Genomic DNA, 19941 nt, shown 5'->3' with positions numbered 1-19941 from the left:
TTTTTATGAACTCGACTTGATGAACTCATTTTCAAATGAATAAGCTATTATGACTTTTTGGTTGTAATGAAAGAAATGATGTAAACAAAGGTTGTATTTGTGAAACTTTCCAAAATGTACATTATCTACGGTAATATACTATGCCAGTTCGGGATGCACCCGTTGCTGACATGTCAAATTTTGGACTTATTTTACGTCACATCTCACATAACTTTCTATAAGTCCAAAATAGACATAAATACTCCATAATACATGTGTTCCGAATAAAATACTTATTTTTCAAAAATAAAAAGGTTATTTTTATTAATTAATTCATTAAATAAAAGCTAATCGATATCCCTTAAATGAATTGTTAAATTTTTTAAGGTTACTATTTTATTATTTTTATTATTATTTTTTTTTAAGGTTACTAATACTCGATGATAACCACTTATGTAAATTTTCTACTCTAGTTTAATTGCAGCATTAAGCCACTTCGCTTTTTTTTTTCCCTGCTAATTTGGCCGGAAATAGTTTTGTGTAAATAATTATTTAAAAATACTATAAATGAGTAATAAATTATTTGTTTATAAAATACTGTTAACTTTTATTAAAATAACGGTATTTTACAAAGACAATTCCATCCCGTTCGCAGTTCAACTTAACGAGAGAAAAGAAAAGAAATGAATGAAAGTGAGAAGTAAAAGAAATTTGTGTTCCCAAGTTTCATTATAGATAAAGAACAAAATATTTATTTTTCCTCCTAACTTTCATTCTGATTCGGAGAGAAAGAACAAAATATTTAATTTTCTTTTCTTTTATCTCCTACTCGGGAACACAAAGATGAAGTTCTTTTCCTTTCCTTCATCTTTTTTCTCTCATTACTTTGTTTTCTTTTCTTTACTTAAACTCGGGAACTAAGCGGAATAGTTTTTTTTTTCTTTTTTTATAAATCAATGTTGTTTTATAGATAGACAAATAAATCATTGTCGACTTATAAAATTAATCCTACTTTTATTTGTCGGTTTTAGTGCCGATAGGATCCTTCATATTTTTAGATGACATATATTATTTAGTTTTTATTTATAACCAGATTTAAATGGGCAACATCATCAACTTCTCCCTTCTATACTTCTTTTTGTCTGACTCAAGTCAACAGAACTTGTTGTAATTTAGGATTTCTGTAATTGAGTTTTCATTTAATATGAATCGCCTAAAATTCAATCTAGTTTGATTTTTTTTTTGGATTTGGACCAAAAACAAAATTTTTTAATCAAAACTGCTCACACCTAATGGCCGTTAATTTTAATCTAAGAGGGGCACCATATTGGGCTTTCTTTAGCATAGAAGTGCTTCAAAATCTCACATTAGTTATCCTTTAGTTTTATATACAAGTTTTATTTTACAACTTTTTTTAACTTATTATTATGAATATATAAAAATACATATTGTTTCTAGAAATTACATTATTAAATATTGTAACACCCCAATTTTCAAGATAATAAATATCAAAATATAACTATCCGAGCATCTCCCAAGATCAATTCTAACACTTAACTATTGACTAAAGTACAACGGAAACATAATAAAATAAAATAAAGTCTTCAACCGAAGAGCTTCGGGTGTTACGTCTTTGCGGAACTCCTTTGTCGTCTTGTTGATCAATCATTCTCTTTAGTTTTCTTACTGCCACTTGTATAAATAGTTTTCTGGGTTGCACACATTTAAAGTTTCTAAAAGGGTAAGCGTAGGGCCTAGTGAGTTCGTGTTGCACATACATGTCCCTCACTTAAAAAAAAACAAAAGGGTTTTATCATATAGTTTCAATAAATTATACAACAAAATATATCACCTGATGACATAATTTATGAGAACGATTAATTATCTAGAGAAAGAACCAAATGTTCATTTCATTTCTCCTTGAGACAACTCATCATCCATTGTACTCAAATATTTTAAATATCTAAGGAAATGAGTATGATTCTCAATTCCCATATCCGCCGATCACACGCATCCGTCATGATCACGACGATTAAACACTCACCCGTTCCCGCTAAACATTCATCCAAAAACACACACACAATAGATAACAAATCCAAAGTAACATTTGTACGCAACCATACTTATCATAAAACATACTGTGAATAAATAAATAAAAACCACATAATAAACGCATGACAAACATTTATGTGCGAGCAGCCACAGAACACGAAAAAACCCACCTTGCAACCGATAAGTCCTAACCGAAGCTTTGTTGCTAACCTGCACCCTATATTCCACCAACAAATTTTCTAAGGTTGTAATTCTAGAAAACATCTTATGTGCTCGTGACATTTAGTTCATCTTATGTGTTCGTGACATTTAGTTCGATTACTCGTATGTCTCCTTCAACAAACTAATATTTTTGCTTATTGATCTTTTAAAATATATTATAATATCAAATTTTCAAAAATAATAACCAACCATTAAATATTAAATTAAATGGATAATAGTTTTTTTTTAATCAAAAAGAAGGTCATATATCTAACTAGAAACTTTCTAAAATTTTCAATTAAAATAAATTAACATGTAATCAAAACTGCATGACTTTTTATTTAACTCAAACTTCATTTATAAACAAATGAAACAAATGGGCGTTTCTATTCTTTGTTAAAAAGCATCCAAATCTCCAAGGACCATTTCTGTAATTTATACTTTGTATTGTTTAAAATTTAAGAAAAACGATTCATCATATATATATATATATATATATATATATATATATATATATATATTAAAGCGGATGAACCATTTCAACAGTAACATTTGTATGTTTATAATTTTAACATTATATTTTTACTTTTTTTTAATTTTGCCACTAAAGTTTCAGCAAACTTTTCTTTTTTATAATTTTGTCACTTTATTTTTACTTCTTCATATTTTTGCCACTAAACTTTCACTTTTTACTTCTTTAAAACCCTTTTTCTTTATTCTTTTATAATTTTACCATTTTATTTTTACTTTTTTATAATTTTGTCACTAAAGTTTCAACAAACTTTTCCTCTTTATAGTTTTGGTACTTTATTTTTATTAATTTTGCCACTAAAGTTTCAACAAACTTTTCCTCTTTATAATTTTGAAACTTTATTTTTATTTTTTTATATTTTTGCCACTAAACTTTCACCCGTGCAATGCACGGGCTTTTTCCTAGTTTTGATTATTTTGTAAGGATCATTTTTGGAATTTCCAATCAACTTGTAAGACAATTCATCAAAATAAATTAACATGTAATCAAAACTGCATGACTTTTTATTTAACTCAAACTTCATTTCTAAACAAAAGAAACAAATGGGCGTTTCTATTCTTTGTTAAAAAGCATCCAAATCTCCAAGGACCATTTCTGTAATTTATACTTTGTATTGTTTAAAATTTAAGAAAAACGATTCATTATATATATATATATATATATATATATATATATATATATTAAAGCGCATGGCGCATTTCAACAGTAACATTTGTATGTTTATAATTTTAACACTATATTTTTATTTTTTTTTCTTAATTTTGCCACTAAAGTTTCAACAAACTTTTCTTTTTTATAATTTTGTCACTTTATTTTTTACTTTTTCATATTTTTGCCACTAAACTTTCACTTTTTACTTCTTTAAAACCCTTTTTCTTTATTCTTTTATAATTTTACCATTTTATTTTTACTTTTTTATAATTTTGTCACTAAAGTTTCAACAAACTTTTCCTCTTTATAGTTTTGGTACTTTATTTTTATTAATTTTGCCACTAAAGTTTCAACAAACTTTTCCTCTTTATAATTTTGACACTTTATTTTTATTTTTTTATATTTTTGCCACTAAACTTTCACCCGTGCAATGCACAGGCTTTTTCCTAGTTTTGATTATTTTGTAAGGATCATTTTTGGAATTTCCAATCAGCTTGTAAGACAATTCATCAAAATAAATTAACATGTAATCAAAACTGCATGACTTTTTATTTAACTCAAACTTCATTTCTAAACAAAAGAAACAAATGGGCGTTTCTATTCTTTGTTAAAAAGCATCCAAATCTCCAAGGACCATTTCTGTAATTTATACTTTGTATTGTTTAAAATTTAAGAAAAACGATTCATTATATATATATATATATATATATATATATATATATATATATATATATATATATATATATATATATATATATATATATATTAAAGCGCATGGCGCATTTCAACAGTAACATTTGTATGTTTATAATTTTAACACTATATTTTTATTTTTTTCTTAATTTTGCCACTAAAGTTTCAGCAAACTTTTCTTTTTTATAATTTTGTCACTTTATTTTTTACTTTTTCATATTTTTGCCACTAAACTTTCACTTTTTACTTCTTTAAAACCTTTTTTCTTTATTCTTTTATAATTTTACCATTTTATTTTTACTTTTTTATAATTTTGTCACTAAAGTTTCAACAAACTTTTCCTCTTTATAGTTTTGGTACTTTATTTTTACTAATTTTGCCACTAAAGTTTCAACAAACTTTTCCTCTTTATAATTTTGACACTTTATTTTAACTTTTTTATATTTTTGCCACTAAACTTTCACCAGTGCGTTCCTTTTCCTAGTTTTGATTATTTTGTAAGGATCATTTTTGGAATTTCCAATCAACTTGTAAGACAATTCATCAAAATAAATTAACATGTAATCAAAACTGCATGACTTTTTATTTAACTCAAACTTCATTTCTAAACAAAAGAAACAAATGGGCGTTTCTATTCTTTGTTAAAAAGCATCCAAATCTCCAAGGACCATTTCTGTAATTTATACTTTGTATTGTTTAAAATTTAAGAAAAACGATTATATATATATATATATATATATATATATATATATATATATATATATATATATATATATATATATTAAAGCACATGGCGCATTTCAACAGTAACATTTGTATGTTTATAATTTTAACACTATATTTTTATTTTTTTTTTAATTTTGCCACTAAAGTTTCAACAAACTTTTCTTTTTTATAATTTTGTCACTTTATTTTTTACTTTTTCATATTTTTGCCACTAAACTTTCACTTTTTACTTCTTTAAAACCCTTTTTCTTTATTCTTTTATAATTTTACCATTTTATTTTTACTTTTTATAATTTTGTCACTAAAGTTTCAACAAATTTTTCCTCTTTATAGTTTTGGTACTTTATTTTTACTAATTTTGCCACTAAAGTTTCAACAAACTTTTCCTCTTTATAATTTTGACACTTTATTTTAACTTTTTTATATTTTTGCCACTAAACTTTCACCCGTGCAACGCACGAGCCTTTTCCTAGTTTTGATTATTTTGTAAGGATCATTTTTGGAATTTCCAATCAACTTTTAAGACAATTCAGCATGCGCACAAAAATGTGGGTCGACCCATATTCGATTTAGTTATCTTCCCCACCCGAAAAATACAGTTTTCTTTTATGCCATTTTTCAAGAATTCTAAGGTCGTTTTTTATTTTATTTTATTTCTACAGAAACGCTTCTAATAAATTTAGCTTATAATGGTTTCTCATCTCCACTATTTTCCAACCAAAATCCAGGTTATTCTAAATCACTTTGTAAAAAATATGTCAATTAGCTTTTTATTTTTTTTTTAATCAAATTTAATCATTTTCCTACTACAACAGAGACATACAATCAAACCAGCCATGAACCACAAAATCTAAAGTTATTTCCTCTACTAATTCGAACTAAAATTGGGAGGACATACCTTAATTTTGAGCAAAAAATCCAGAAAAGCGTTTGCAACTTCTTCCTCCGATTTCTCTTACAATTCTCAATATTTTCTAGCGATTCCAGTGGGCATTCCATTCCATTTCTCGAGCTCTTTATAATGCTCAAGTTTGTAACCTTTATAGCTCACTCAAGAGTCCGAATTTATGCCTCTAATTAAGTGACGTTTTTAGAGTTTAATAATAATCATGTTAATAACTATTTACATATATTTTATATTTACCTATATTATATATATATATATATATATATATATATATATATATATATATATATATATATATATATATATATATATATATATCGAGTTGTCACAAATATATATCATCAATATGCTTAAAACACCAACAACTAATGTTATACCCGCCCGTTGGTCGGGTTGACGAATTTTAATAAAATGGATTGATTTTATTTTTTTATCAAATGAATGTAGTTTCTAACATATTTACTAAAAATATTTAGATAAATAACTAAAGGTCTTTCTTACTCTAAAATACATACATTGTCCATGAAGATCATCAAATAAGATTTTCCTTGCATCTGGTTGAAGTAAAGAAATCAAACTCATAATAGACAAATCATTATCAATAATCAACCACATGACGTAAAAATAACATATCGATTTTACTTTCTTGTATAACATCGCACCCTCATTAGTTAACTACCATAACTGAAACACTCTTTGAAGGAAGTTGAGAAAGAGTGAGAATAAGGAGAACTACCATAACTGAAACACTATTGGAACGAAAACTACCATAACTGAAACACTTTTGGAAGGAGAACTACCATAACCGAATCTCTTTCACCTACACAATTTTCAGTTTTAGCCCACCCTACAACATTTGCAATGACTTTATCTCTTAGACCTTCAAGTTGTTTAATCTCTATAATGATAATCTTTTCCTGGTTAATACTTTCATGTTAACGGCTGTAAATCAGAATCTTGATTTGTAGATAAAAAGACAAAGATCGCGATCATATTCTATATACGTTCAAGGGTAACATGGTAATATTAAAATCAATGACTTACAACATTATTGAGCTCTTCCTAAGATGAGAAAATGAAACTTCTATCGGTGTCCCCATTGGTTGGGGCCCACAACTTTCCCAATGCCTCTTGTAGCGATTCAATCTCTTTTCTTTTGTCTTCCATGATTAGTCGGAGTTCATTCGGCCTAAAAATCAATGAATAGTAAAATAACTTCCAAAAAAATTAGTGACATACCTACCAAGAGTGTGATCAGTTTCTTACCCTCTTAGCCCTCAACTTTTCAATAAATGGATCTTTGGTTGAGTATATTGACGTAAAAACAATAGATCGTTTTATTTTTTATTTTTTATTTTTTTTGTATAACATTATACTTTCATTTTTTCCAATTTTAGCATTGTACAATGAAAATCATTATTTTTTGTATTTATATCGTTCATTTGTTCCAATCATACAAATATATACAAACACAAACTTTTCAGCAATCTGTGTATATGAACATTTTTTTATTTTGCAAAAAAGCAATAAATAACAATATATAATTATTAAAGTTTAAGTAATTCTAGAATTTGTATTAATAAATGTTGTCTTAATTGGTTTTATTTCTTCTTTTATGGACCAATCTGAAACCCAAAAGGGTATCTTTGTACTGAATCATGAAAAATGGAATTTTTTGGAACTACCAATTTATTTGAAAAATGAAAATCCACTTCATTTTTGTTTTTATTTATTTGGCAAGAGTATTAATAGTTTGAACGTTAATTTGATGCTTATTTTTTTCATGGAATTTCATCCTTACTGTAATTCCTTTTGGTAAAATATGACATCTTTGATCCTGAAATACGGTTTATTTTAGTTCAAAACTGATCACTTTTGGTTTATTTATAGAGTCGTTTACTTTAGTTCAAAACAAAATCTAAACTTACAACAAAAAATTGTCTATGTGGATGGTTCACTTGAACATCTTTTTTTAACGGAAAAAATATAATATTAAAGGCTAACATGTAGCAAGCAAAAGTACAAGAGAGAATATATCAAAAAATTAAATAGAACAAATAATGCAATACTAAACCAAAAAAAGAAAATTTTCAAAATAAGCTTAAAATTTCACATCAAGACTGAATCATTGTAAAGATCATGTGAGCTTCTGAATTAGTATTTGCAACAATGTTCTTCCAGGGGCAAAAAGGTCATCATAACTATATTTTGAGAGGACCATACCAGCAGCTATGCAATCATATCCTAATAAAACAATGCCTCCAATACGACATCATCAATGTGATCATACATGACCATAAAATCAAGGACCTGGAATATGAACATTTAGAGGAAAAATTATCACTATCCCTAATTTTTAAAGGAATCCTCAGAGGAAAACTTATCACTATCCCTAATTTTTAAAGGAATCCTAAGAGCAACAGACCGTACTTTTTTGTCCCATGTAACTACAACATAAAAAGGGTAAAAAGTAAAAAATAAATCCAGTAATATTTTTGAATCCATTCCGAATAAGCACTGCTTATCATATGCTTTAATAATACTCTAATAAATGTGTTATTCTAAAAAAAATATACTATAATGAAAACATGAAACTCATTCTATAGTTTCTGTATAAGCAATTAACCACAACCAATACGGAAACTCATTCTATAGTTTCTGATTACTTCCATCAGATGTTTTTTTTTCGAAAATGCTAAAATTTTAATCAGAAGTGCATTATCTTTGCAACCTGGTGCAAGGCTACCTCCAATAGTTGGAGCTCTAAATGTGGTCCTAGGTCCATGGTTAAAGCCTCTATTTCTACTTGATAATCAAAAAAGGGCAAAATGGTCATCTGCTCATATTAATTAAATTAAGCAAGAGCAATTAATATAAAAGATATGAAACTTGTAGAAAAAAAAGACAATGATAAACACATAATTCGACAATTTGGCATGTTGTTCCTTAGTTCCATACAATTACTATTTTTTCACATGTCACCTCTACCATCTTCTTAGATCTCGTGCAGTACTTGGTATCATCAACTTGTTTCCTTCCTTGTTTGTTTTACATACCCTGCAGGAGATGACGTCTGAAACAAACAAAATTTGCAACATAAAAAAAATAACAATATACTTCCATATTTGTTTGAATGATTAATAAGGATATGGCCCTTTTCACCATCAAAAGCTGGTAAATCATTTTCGGAGATGAAAGTTGTCATCACATTCAAGGCACCATTCAAAAAATTTTCACTCCTAGCAAACGAAAGTAAAGATTAGCCTTTTTTGTGATTGTTGAATTGCAATAAAACTACAAATAATTTTCTTCAGGCTTCAATATGATAAAATAAAAATTATAGTAACAAATAATTGGGGTGATCGTTTGATGAAAACCAAAAAGGGTGCCAATCTCCCACATAGATATCCTTGCAATAGTCAAAATAAGGCTGCCCAGTTTTTTTAATTATTACCAAGATTTATAAAATATCAAACTTTGACAATATAAAAACCATATCAAAGCTTACATTCAGGATTAAACACATTCAATATTACACTGTTAAAGTTAACAAACCCAAAATAAGACCGTTCCATCCATGAAAGTAAAACTTTAACTCCAAAAACTTAACAAAAGTTTCTCGAACCAAAAAACTATGCATTAGTTGGACCAAGGAGTCGAAATCAAGAGTAATGATGATGATCCAATTGAAGATTTTCTTGAGATAGACAACTTTTATGAGTAGTCAGTCATTGCATTGCAGGTGTTGAAAAATGATGACCAGAATTAGTCAAAGATGTTGCAGTTGATCTTTCTACTTTGGTAACCAACCTTGTAATCTTACCAACTGCCAACTGTCAAGTGTCATATAATAAAAAAAAATATCATCCGGACTATTTTATGCTTAATTGAAGCTATTATGGTATTGATACACCAGCAAAAAATGAAACATATTATCCCTATGCTTCAAGCCTTCAACAATGTAAAATTTTGAGTTTAACTAAAGTTTATGAGTGCATAATACCAATTCTTCTTGAATCTGATAAATCAGGGCTGACAACATCCTACGACCTTCCTGATAGCATCAAAATATTGACATAAAGAGAAGCAATAGCCAACATATATATATATATATATATATATATATATATATATATATATATATATATATATATATATATATATATATATATGCATATTTAGCTATATATTTAGTATAGATTTTCATTATTTGTTAGCTAATTATTTACATATTATGGACAAAAGGTACTTAATAGTGTTCAAATTGTATTTTCAGTCCAAAAGATATGCTCAGAAGCAAAAGGAAGCACGAGAAGCAGTTGGAAGTTCAGGAGTTGAAACAAAGAAGAAAAATGCCAAAAACAAGAAGGACTCAGCGAGTCAAAGCCTGACTCGACGAGTTGGATCGAAGATTCGAGAAGCTCTAGAAGTCCTTGCCGTACACGGATTTTTAATGAGGGACTCGACGAGTTGGGACCTTGACTCGACGAGTCACCTCTGTTTCCAGAAAAATATAAATAGGGACTTTGAGATCGAGATGGGGACTTCTCTGGAACCCTAGGAGGCTCAGATTGCGATTGAAGATACTGCTAGACCGAGAGAAGCTGAGGAATCAACCCTAAGTTCGTTTTTGAAGAGGATTAAGGCAAATTCTAATTCATTCTTAGTTAAGCTTTTGATTGAATCATGTTTGAACTAATTGAATTCGTTTTTGAGTTTGTTTTTACTGCAATTATGAACTAAAAACCTTTGTCTTCTGTTTAGGGTAGATGATTTTGTGAATATGGATTGATTTTATGGTTAGAATTAATTTTAATTGGTGATATTGTTTTGCTAAGCTTGTTAAAGAACCTCATAGATTAATAACAACTATTTTCTGTTAATAAATCAGTAATTAAGTTGTATGAACATCTCTTAGTTATTAATTTCATATAATTTATGTGACCACATAGTTATATGTCTAGGAATAACGAATGTGAAACTAGAATTAACTAGAAGATAGGTAAATTAATACGTGAGCTTGTGTGATACACCATCAACAAGAGGTTAATTGAATCACCAATTCAATTAACCATTACAAGTCTTACTTAACCCGAATTAATTAACCAGTGAACTTATTAATTTAGACAACTGACCACTGCTTGAATTAACCTGTTTTCTAAGGATTAGCAATAACGAACGTGAACCTAATCATCTAAATCGGTAGCCAATGAAAAGTTAATCTGATATATTTACCATAAAATCAACCATAGGATCAAATGACTCGAACCTAAACAGAAGTCCTTTTTATCATTGAATTTAGTTGCAATTTAATTGTTTAGCTGCTTAATTAAGTGCTATGTAAGTTTTAGTTAAGTTTCTAGTCTTGTAAAACTAGAGAAACCCCTCCTATTTTATTATTTGTTTTAGATAATATTAGTAAGTAGTTTAATTTCCGTTTCTTGAGTTCGATACCCTACTTATTTAACTATACCACAATTGATAGGTCCACTGCCTTTGTGTGTCTAATTCATAAGTGAAGAGTAGGATAAAACTTAGTTCGTTTCACACACATCAAGTTTTTGGCGCCGTTGCCGGGGAACGGTTCAAAAATTAACTCTAATTTCTCGTTTTATCGATCATTTGTGTGAGAATTATCTTGCACAAAGTTATTTTTTTATAAATTAGTCATTAGTTCAAGTTTTAGTAGTTTTCTGTTTTTAGGATTATTATTAAATTTTTTTTCTGTTTTTAGCCTTGAACTCGCCGAGTGCAATCGAAACTACTCGACGAGTCCATCGCTGAAACTCAGTTTCGTTTTTATTTTATTTTTGTTCTTTTTACGCATGTTTTCTGTTTTAATTGCAGTTCGTTTATGACCAGAGGAGGAGGTACACCTTTGGTTACACCACTTGAAGACCCGGAAGCAACTTTGAAGAAAAACAAGGGCAAGACCGTAGGAGAAACCGCAACATCAAAGAATTCGCCATTGAAGAATCTCAGATCTGTTTTTAGTAAGAAAAAGGACAAGAAAGTGGGAGAATCCAACAATTTTTCTGAGGCGAACGAAGACCCAAACAAGGACGATATCGTGTACGAATTTGAAAAAGAAGAAACCGACTCTGAAGAAGGAAGCGATTTAGAAGGCGAATTAGCTAACCCCATGGCTAACATCGATGAAGTTCCCATGGGCGAATGGAAGAAGAGAATACGTGACGATACCGGACCGGGACTAGTGCAACCCATCATTCCCGCAACTTCCACCTTTGAACTTAAAGGCCACATACTTGCTCAACTTAAGGAGATTCCATTCTACGGGAAGGATCATGAAGACACATACAAGCATCTTGACGAAGTCAATGACATAGCCGACTACTTCAATGTCCCTAATGTGGCTCGCGACACTGCCTTGCTTCGTATGCTACCTGTCATATTCAAGGGAGCTGCAAAGGATTGGCTGAAATCACTTCCCCCAGGATCCATCACTACATGGGCTAAAATGAAAGAAGAATTCATAGACCAGTTTTACCCTCCTTCAAAAATAGCCAAGTTGAAGAAAGCAATAGCTAATTTTGAACAGCAAGCTGGAGAGTCACTATATGAGGCGTGGGAAAGGTACAAAAGCTTACTGAGGAATTGCCCACATCACGATCTAAACAACCAACAAGAAGTTTCCATTTTTTATGATGGAGTAAATGTGACAACTAGGCAACTCCTTGATTCGCAAGGACCACTCACAAAGAAAGCACACCCGGTGATAAAGGCCCTAATTGAAGAATTCTCTAAGCACTCTAGAGAATATCATAACCCAAGGAATGAACTGATTCGGGGGCGGTGAACTCAGTTAATGATAGCATGGCAGCAATGATGGCTAAACTAGAGAATTTGGATCGAAGAATGACTAAGATTGATCAATCCATCCATGTCATTAGGGTCGGTTGTGAAAATTATAGAGGGCCTCATCTCACTAAAGATTGTGATCTAGACGAAAACGGGAACCGGAGGGTGCAAGTGTGCTATTCAAGTGGTTATAGGTATGATGACAATTGGCGAAAACCCAAAAAGGATTGGCTTCCTTATGATGAGTACAAAAAGGCAAAGTGTAACGCCCGTAGATCCGGGCTAGTCAATTTAGAAATAATAGGGGTCGAAAATGACTTTTTGACAAAATATTATTTAGAATAAATAATCTTAACCAAGTTTTAGAATACGTCTCAAGGGTTCCGTACATATAAAGAACGTTGAAATCCGAGTTATAACGAAGAAGTTATGGTCCGTCGAAGTTTTACGGCAAAACCGACACAACACCGGGAGACGTAAATAGTGAATTTACGATGGATGACTTTTTAGCCTTAGAAATCTAAACAAAAGTTGTAGTATACGTTAAACCGAGAACATACAAAAAAACGAACGCCCAAATCTGACTTCGTATGAGGACGTTATGAATTTTCTAAGATTTGGCTTAACAGTGCACAGCCCGAAACTCGAATTTTAGATCGAGCAGTTTTTGGCCTACGCGACCTAAATGAGAATTGAAGATCTCAATAATAGGAACTTAACGGTAAAAAGACAGATGAAAACAGAGTCCGTATGTAGAAGTTATGAATTTTACGCGGACATTTAACAATATAATCTCCTCGTACTGTTAAATTTAAGATCGGTCGAGAACTAGCCGACGGAGTCAAAATGAAAGTTGTAGATCTTATTTTTACCTACGCGTGGATATAAAGAACGTCAAAAACGGATGTTGTATGTGAAAGTTACGGATTTTAGAAGTCGGAAGTGTGTTGTGCGAAAATGGGTGATGTGGCACAATCTTGGCCATTGCTTTCTCCCCAAGTCTTGCCACTAGATGGTGACATGTGGCACCAAGTTCAACCATTTTTCACCCTATAAATAGAACCCCTCCCACCCTCATTTTCTTCACACCTTTCCCATTCTTTCTTCTCTTTACTCTCTCTCTAGAACCTCTCTCTAGCCCCAAAACCCCCCGAAAAGCCTAGGGAACCTCCCTAGCACGAGGCGGAAGCCCCGGAGTGCTCGACGGCTCCGAGAAGAAGAGCTTTTTGGCTCGGGAACGCTGCTCCACGCAAAGCCCGGTTTTCTATAAAACCCGCTGTAAGTGAGCTACACCTACGCTATTTTTAATATAACTTTTATTTAATTATAGTAACGTTATTAGGAACTTATACTAAGTAGTTGGGCTATTATTATGGGTTATATAAGTATTTTTTAACGCTTATATAATAGTAATAATAGCTAGACTATTAATTAGTCTCGGCGAATAATATACTAAACTCTAGTGGTAATAATACTAGGTTTCGTCGAAGGAAATTATTTTTAAGAAGCGAAGCGCTGTCTGAGTTCGGAATCACCACCTTTTCAAGTGAGTGCATGGTCCCTTTCATCTTACACATAGATATGAAGTATTTAATATAAATTACGTGCTATGTGTGCATATTGTCTGAATACTTGCTGTCTATGCTGGGTGAAATATTTTTATACACGTTTTAAATGATTTAAATTGTATATGTATTTTATATCTACAAAACGTGTTGGGTAAAACATGGGTAGATGTAATAGTTGTTGTGTGACCAAATAAAATAATGAGAGGCCTCGATATAGATGTTATTGATGATCCAGTCATCTAGCGGAGTATAGATGACGACCACGGACTATTCTAGACAGTCCAGTGGAACGCTAGCAGGCTCGCAACCTGTAGGTGTTTATTTGAACTGTGTGCTCACCAGCGGTACTCCATCCCCCACATGGTTGCCTTATTTGACATGAATTGATGAGGAACCCCTGAAGGATGTGTTGTCACCCCGATGAAAGTCCCTTAGAGACTAGGTCCCTTGTGTTAGATGTTTTAGGGACGTAAAGTGAGGATAACGGGAACGAGTAATCGGGTTTGTTTGGTTTGATAAAGTTAATAAACTTATTTATGGTGGGTTGAAAACCCTATGTACTCACCAGGTTTCCCAACCTGACCCACTCAGTTTATTTATATCACAGGTGTTGATATGAAGTCACATTACACTGAGAGATTAAGGAGATATAAATCACTAGTGATAATGAATGTAAGTTCTGTTTATGCTTATGTTTCTGTATTGACAATGACATCCCAAATGTTTTAAAATGAATAAAAATACTTTTCTTCGGAAATGTTTTGATAACGTATTTATCATGTTTTACTGGGAACAAATTCCGCAACATTTTTATTAAAAGAGGTACTCTGATTTTTATAAAGCATAAACAAAATCGGTCTTTTCTGGCCGTGAAAATGGGGATGTCACACAAATGAGGAGAAATTTAAGCAAAAAGAAAGGGGCTATTATCAAAAAGAGGAACCGGTGCTGGAGAAGAAAGCTGACTGGGAAGATATGTTCACAAGATTTGTAGCCGCGTCTGAGAAGAGGCATAATGATTCAGATGCTGAAATGAAGGAGCAACGAAATATGCTTAGAGAACATCAAGCTATGATGAAGGATCAACAAAATATGCTTAGGAATCAGCAAGCATCTATTCATAACATCGAAAAACAGCTAGGTCAGCTTGCACAACAAATCAACCAAAGAGCACCCGGTGAACTTCCTAGCAATACCGAGCAAAATCCAAGAATGGTGCATGTTAATGCAATAACAACAGATTCTGAGCCAATTTACACTCCTCTGACCGCTATCCAGAAAAATCCCAACAAAGTGCGAACAGAAGAAGAAAGTAGTTGGGATTTGAGTAAACCCGACTCGAATCGCCGAGTTGCCATCATGGACTCGACGAGTCGACAACCTGATACCAAAAACTGCTCTCTTTTGAAGCCTTACCGACCCTCTTTGCCATTTCCGAGCCGAGCCATACCTGATGAGCAGATTAAAGAATATAGGAGGTTTATGGAGCACATAAAGGCACTCCAAGTAAATATTCTGTTTGTTGAAACGATATTACAAACACCGAAATATGGTAGTTTACTTAAAAACCTCTTTACCACTAGAAGAAATATAGAAGAAGATGCTGAAATAGTGCTAAGTGAACTGCCAGAAAAGAGGGGCGATCCGGGAAGCATCACCGTACATTGTCAATTTGGGAACATAATGACCACACGAGCATTGACGGATTCGGGTGCAAGTATTAATATTATGCCATATTCCTTCTTCCAAAAGTTAAACCTTCTGGTCCCAAAGCCTATTTGATAGCTTATTTTATTTCCTTATTTTTATTAGTTTATTTTAGATTTTTAGATCTTTTTATCATTATTGCATTGTATTTTATTTATTTTTCTTTAGTATGGATCGTACCGGGTGTTTTTTATGTTGCATGAGGAGTTTTGCAGGGTTTTGGAGCTTATCGCGATTGTGGATTAGAGTGAAGACGGACTTGTGGGCTCTCGAGGCGCTATTGGGCTTGGCGGATCCACCAAAGAAGATTTGGGCTTAAAAAGATAAAGGCTTGGATGAAGTGGGCTTGTGAAGATGGATCATGGATAATTAATTTTGGGTTTGGAGCATCCACATTTGAAGCTAAAAGATGATTGGTTGATTTGAATGACATGGATATGGAGGGGACCAAAGGAATCTTTGGTAGTGGAAGGGTGGAGTGGTGGAATGAAGGACCAATAGCATTACAACAACATTTACGCGGGTGGAATTTTCGTCGCGCGGGTACCCGCGCAACTGCCCAGTTTGGGCATTTTGGTCATTTAGCTCACCATAACCTTGGGGGATCAGATCTAGCAGCCATAACTTCGATTTGACACCATTGGAGACCTAGAGGAGGCGATTTTTGAAGCTCAAGACTCATTTCTCTTCATCTTTCCAAGATTTTTGGTAGTTTCTTTATGCAATTAGACTTTTGTGATTGTTGTTCTATTGCCATGAGTGGCTAAACTCTTTATTTTGGTTAACTTTGGTTAAAACCTTTGAATGTTTGTGGGTTTTTGAAGGATTCATGCTAGATTATCAATTATCTTATGTTTATGGTTCTAGATCATATTTCTTATGCTTGTTTAATGCTTTGATCATGAGCTTGGCACTTGAATGATCTATTGTTAGTTTATTTCTTTGGTTTTGCATTGAATCATTGAATTAACTTAGAACAAGGGCTTTATGATGGTAAAAATCATCTCTAGTTTATGAATCATAGCTCCTTTATGGATGTGTAAGCATTGACATCCTCTAGGAATTGGGGATTCCTTCTTTCTTAAGGCTAATTAACTTCTTGGGTTCAATTGCTTCAATTAAACCCTTGATCTTGATTAAGAAGGTGTGTTGTGGGCTTCCCCAACCTCCATACTACCTAAGAGGAATCTTGGCATATCATGCTTCATGATTGCTATAACCAATTTGGGATGAATGATAAGCTTCATGTTGAATCCTAATGATAAACACACAAATGTTCATTATGTTGAATTGCCTTGGTTAACCAATTGTTCCCAACATTTGAGCATCTCACTATCTTGCTTAATTGCAAGTTTTTAGTTATTCAAGTCTTTTAGTTTTCAAGCAATCATAACACCTCCCCCCCCCCTTTTTAGTTTAATTGTAGTTAGTTAGTTTATTTACAATAGTTCTTTTAGATTGCATTGGTGATTGAATACAACCATTTCCCCGAGGATCGATACCCCTTTTTACCATTATATTACGTTTTATTTGCAAACAAAGGGTGTAATTTGCTTGGTGGACTTGACATCCCATCAAGTTTTGGCGCCGTTGCCGGGGAAATTGGTTATTGTTATTTGATTGTTTATGCCTAGGTCTACAAGAACCGGTGAACTACTCTACAATCCGGAAATTGAAAAAGAAGCAAAAAGGTTGAAAAAGTTAGCCAAACAAGCAAAGCAACAACAACTAGTTCAAGCTTCTTCCTCTTCTCCACTAATCAACATAGAAGATCAAGTTCACACTTCAAGTGATACCGACACCGAACCGAGTTCTCCAATTGTTGGTCATTCCTTTGAATACATTCCGTTTGAAAACTACATAGCCATGAATCACACTCCACCTCACAATCCTAACCCAAACCCAAACAATCAAGATGCCAATACACCACCCCAACAACCAAGACAACAACCACAAAACCAACAATTCCACCAAAACAACCAACCTCAAAAAAATGCTTTTCAAGTTCAACAAGTACATTACCCAAATCAACCCAATTACCAACACCCTCCAATGTACCAAAACCCGATGTACCCACCACAACAACCTTCCTACAACCAATACCCTAATTACCAACCTTATCCACCACCAATCTACAATCCCCAACAATACCCATACCCACCTTACCAACAACCACCCAATCACTTGCAACAATATCCCAATAACCCCAATCCACCCAACCCCCCTCAAGAGTTGACACTTCGACAAATGATGGAGACGGATGTTACTCATACACCTCTTGGTATTGTTTATCCCGCAAACCGCCGAGGGATTGAATTGAAGTCAAGTTTCATACATTAACTCACCAAGTTCCATGGTTTGGATAGAGAAGATCCTCAAAGGCATTTGAAGTCCTTTCATATGATATGTGTTAGCATGTTGCCCGAAAATGTGACATTGGATGATTTCAAGCTAACCGCCTTCCCGCTCACCTTGGAAGATAAAGTTAGAGAGTGGTTATTCAACTTACCACCGGGATCTATTCACACATGGGAAGAGTTACTCAAAGCCTTCAATAGCAAGTTCTATCCCACCTCCCGAATTTCAAGCCAAAGAAGTGACATTTTGGGGATTCGTCAAGGGGAGAATGAGACTTTTCATGATTTTTGGGAGCGATTCAACAACTTGTGTACTAGTTGTCCTCAACACAACATTCCCGAACAACTACTTCTTCAACAATTTTATGAGGGTATGAATGAAAAGGATCGAAGGATGATTGATGCTTCAAGTGGTGGTGACATCTTCAACAAGACACCTCAAGAGATAAGATCACTTTTTGGAACCATTTCTCAAAATCAAAGGAACTTTGGGACTAGAAATGACACGAAGAGAAATTCTCCACAAGTGGTTGGTGAAGTTAGCAACACTCAACACTTGGAATCAAAGCTCTTAGATTTGACTAATGTATTAAGTCAAATGGTGGTGGGAAGTGGTCAACAATTGATGGTATGCGGTATTTGTGCCATGACGGGGCATTACACGGATAAGTGTCCCACACTTGGAAGTGAACCGGAAGATGTGAATGCAATGGGCGGATATCAAGGTCAACCAAGACCCACGGGATTTCAAAACAATTTCAACCCAAATTTAAGGAATAACCCAAACAATCCATACCCACCAAAGCAAAATCCACCAAACATTTTGATGAGACCTCAACATCCGCAATATCCATCCCAAGAACCTCCATATCCACAAACCTCTTATACCCCTCCAAATTACCAACCATATCATCAACAAGGCCAATCAAGTGGTAACCATCAAACGAGCCTTCAAGAACTCGTCACTTCTCTTGCTCAAAGCCAAACCCAATTTCAACAAGAGACCAAGAACACTTTCTCAAACATTCAAGCACAAATTGGAAACTTGGCCACCGCTCTCAACAAGATGGAACAAAGGGGAAAACTTCCATCTCAAACCGAGAAGAATCCCAATGTGAATGCCATAACTCTGAGAAGTGGGAAAACACTTGGAGAAAGCAACCCTAAAAGAGTTTCAAGAGAAGAAGAAGATGAGGTTATTGTTGTTGAGCCTTCAAAGGTTGTAGTTCCTCCAAAGGAACTGGTTGTTCCAAACATTGAGCAACCTGAATATTCCAACAAGCCTATCAAGCCATTGGTCATACCACCACCTTTCCCTTCCCGGTTAGCCTTTTCCAAGAAGATAGAGGAAGAAAATGAATTATTTGAAACTTTCCGCAAGGTCCAAATCAACATTCCACTATTGAATGCTATTAAGCAAATTCCAAGTTATGCAAAATTTCTCAAGGATTTGTGCACCAAGAAGAGGAAATTCAAGGCAAATGAAAATATTCAAGTCAATGCAAACGTGTCTACAGTTATCCAAAAGAAGCTACCTCCCAAATGCAAGGATCCGGACATGTTTGCTATTCCTTGTACCATTGGTGACTTACATGTTGAAAGTGCCATGTTAGATCTTGGAGCCTCAATCAATGTAATGCCTTACTCGGTTTTTCAATCTCTTAATGTTAGACCTTTGGAAGAAACCGGAGTCATCATTCAATTAGCGGACAAGTCAAGTGTGTCTCCAAGAGGAGTGTTGGAGGATGT

General features: G+C 32.9%; 1 non-coding gene across 1 annotated transcript; it reads right to left on the bottom strand.

Moving 5' to 3' along the window:
* Positions 1 to 12267: 12267 nt before the first annotated feature.
* Positions 12268 to 12374, bottom strand: LOC145162042 (small nucleolar RNA R71). The gene has a single exon (XR_013738897.1). It is a non-coding gene; the product is annotated as a small nucleolar RNA R71 (small nucleolar RNA).
* Positions 12375 to 19941: the final 7567 nt, after the last annotated feature.

The sequence above is a fragment of the Lactuca virosa genome, chromosome 2, assembly GCF_052849685.1.
Source record: "Lactuca virosa cultivar CGN04683 chromosome 2, Lactuca_virosa_CGN04683_v6, whole genome shotgun sequence".
Lineage (NCBI taxonomy): Eukaryota > Viridiplantae > Streptophyta > Magnoliopsida > Asterales > Asteraceae > Lactuca > Lactuca virosa.
This window is presented reverse-complemented; position numbering and strand designations above follow the sequence as displayed.